Source organism: Octopus bimaculoides, chromosome 5 (assembly GCF_001194135.2).
Source record: "Octopus bimaculoides isolate UCB-OBI-ISO-001 chromosome 5, ASM119413v2, whole genome shotgun sequence".
Classification (NCBI taxonomy): domain Eukaryota; kingdom Metazoa; phylum Mollusca; class Cephalopoda; order Octopoda; family Octopodidae; genus Octopus; species Octopus bimaculoides.
In genome coordinates this window covers 95,769,078-95,771,699 of record NC_068985.1, presented here as the reverse complement: position 1 = coordinate 95,771,699, position 2,622 = coordinate 95,769,078, and the positions used below count along the sequence as shown (strand labels likewise).

General features: G+C 39.0%; 1 long non-coding RNA gene across 1 annotated transcript in view; it reads right to left on the bottom strand.

The window, feature by feature from the left end:
- LOC128247813 (uncharacterized) overlaps positions 1 to 2,559 on the bottom strand; it is a 114,154-nt gene extending 111,595 nt beyond the window's left edge. Inside the window, exon 1 of the long non-coding RNA XR_008264132.1 lies at positions 1,998 to 2,559. This is a non-coding gene — a long non-coding RNA (uncharacterized LOC128247813). The remainder of the gene's footprint in view (positions 1 to 1,997) is intronic.
- Positions 2,560 to 2,622: the final 63 nt, after the last annotated feature.

The following is a 2,622-nucleotide window of genomic DNA, read 5'->3' as shown; positions in this document are numbered from 1 at the left end:
TTCCCACCCAATATGCTGGTGCTTATCAAATCGATCGTTGAACCGGAGCATAATTTGTAATTTTAAGATAATTTCTTAAAAATTCATACTGAAAGGAGTGGCTGTGTGGCAAGTAGCTTGCTTACGAAGCACATGGTTCCGGGTTCAGTCCCACTGCGTGGCACCTTGGGCAAGTGTCTTCTACTATAGCCATGGTTGAAACAAGAATAACAAGCATTATTAAAAGAGAAAAGAAGCATGGTCATTCCTTACCCAAGTGACCTTATCTTATCACCAATCACTTGTTATGTGCTCATAAATTAGTTTGATAGTCGAGCTCTGATTGGCTGTATGCAAATGAGTTCATAACTGGGGTCTGGAACACTCGTGGGAAAAAAATTTCGCGCCCGGGGTCGCCCTTCCGTTTGTCGCCCCCGGACCCCACAAAAAAACACATATTGCCCACAGCAGACCTAAAAGTGCCGCCCAGGTCGGACCGCCCCTACCCACCCCGTCTATGCTAGTGGTTATAAATGTTTCTCCTTCCTTCACTTGTGTAGGTTTGCAACAACACTATGAGAGGACACGTTTTAGTGTCCGGAGACATGATGAACTGCGTAAAGCATTGAGAAAGGAACTTAGTTGTTTTGTACAATAAATACATCTGGATCCCTAAGTATTACATGGACACCTAATCTACTATTTTACTTACACGGAGCCTCCAAAATTTTATATGGATTCCCAGGGATCACTAGGACCTTGGTTGAGAACCATTTATCTAAACACTGACAGCATCCATAAACAGACGATGGAAGGGCGATGGATACTCTCCAAGAAGTAACTTTGGTGACAATATGGAACTAGTAGTGATTTATTTACATCATATCTTCATGAGTATGTGTGGCGAAATAAATTTCGAGATCGAGAAAAACTATTCACAAATTTCATTTCGTGCAATGTTATGTTTTCCAGTAAATAGGATTGCTTTCATCTTATATAAAATATATGTATGGTTTTCAGGAAGAGGTAAAAAATACGTACACCACCTGTTTTCGGAATAACAAAAACCCTAACCTCTAAACACCTGGTGTACGTCTTCTTAGCGGAGGTAAAGAATACGTACACCACACGTTTTCGGCATAACAAAAACCTTAATCCTAACCCTAAACACCGAGTGTACGTATTTCTTAACTTTCGCCATCATCACTACCACGTCTTGCTTTCCTCTTTTTATCTTCGACTTCTTTCAATAATTAAACTAAACATATTATTTTATATAACATGAAAACAGTACCATATATCGGCGTTACCCTAACCCTAAGCACCGAGTGTGCGTATTCTTTACCTTCGTCCAAATGATTTCCAACAAACGGGAAAATAATGTTTGAATTTCGTACTTGTTACTTTTGACAAGAATTATCATTAACGCCAATGATGTTCTTTTCTTTTCATTTGGGTGTAACTGTAAGAGATTAATAAATTTTGTAGGGGATTCACTATGTTAAGTAGTTTTAGACCGAATATAAGAGCGCGGTCAAGTAATGCTGAGTAAGTGCTATGGACTGACTATGGTTAAGCTCCAAGTTCAATAATGATACGAATGAAGAGTTCAACGTAGGTTATATATATCAGCATGCATATATATAAAAAGATTAACAGAATGAGATAAAAAAAAAAGTCCAAGGCTATGAAAGATTTCAGAACATTTATAAAGTGAAGGTCTTACAGATATTTCCAGGATATTTTATATATCCCTTCATCAGAGACGGTGCGAGAAAATGCTTAAGCAATATACAGGGTGTCCACAAAGTCTGGGTACATGGGGATTAACATATACTTTAAGAAATTATTGTTTCTTATATTTAATTGTTTATGTTATGATTTTATTTACTCCGTGTACCCAGACCTTGTGGACACCCTGTATATATACACACACACACACACAGGTAATTGTTAGTTATATAATAAAAGTAAATAAAAATTAAGGAGAGATAAAAGAGAGAGTAAAAGCATCTTACCTTTTATGCAGCATAAAGACAGGCCGCCAGAAAGTGAACAAATATCTTCTTTCCCTCAATGGAATTACGCCAGAGAAACTCATACAGATATGAAACACAATTCGTCCAAAATCCCAAAATGTCATCTCAACTTCCGTTTCACAGGCATTTACATATTTTCCACATTTTGTGTGTGGACGTCTTGATCATAAGAATCACCAAAATGCTGTTGGTGTATAATCATCTCGTACATGTAGGCACCACCATTGAAGATTCCGATGTTATTATATGCTTGTCATCCATTGCTGACTATGTGAGACTCACACACAGTGTGTGTGTATGTGCATGTATATATATATCTACCTATATGTGCTCGTGTGTGCGTGTGTGGTCGGGCTAAACAAGCAGTCAATGTCTTGATTTCGTTGTAGTTTCGCCCCAGGTGATCCCTGTTCAAAGGCTTCCCCCCATTTAAAGTAAAATGTATCGGTACTACTAAAGCAGCGCGGACCCGAACGCGCAGTCGCGCGTCCGCGCTAGCTAGTCTTGAGTGGTCGATCCTAACCCTAACCCTATCCCTAACCCTAACCCTGTCCCTAACCCTAACCCTAACCCGCGTGTGCAAATGAATACGTGTTTAGGGTTA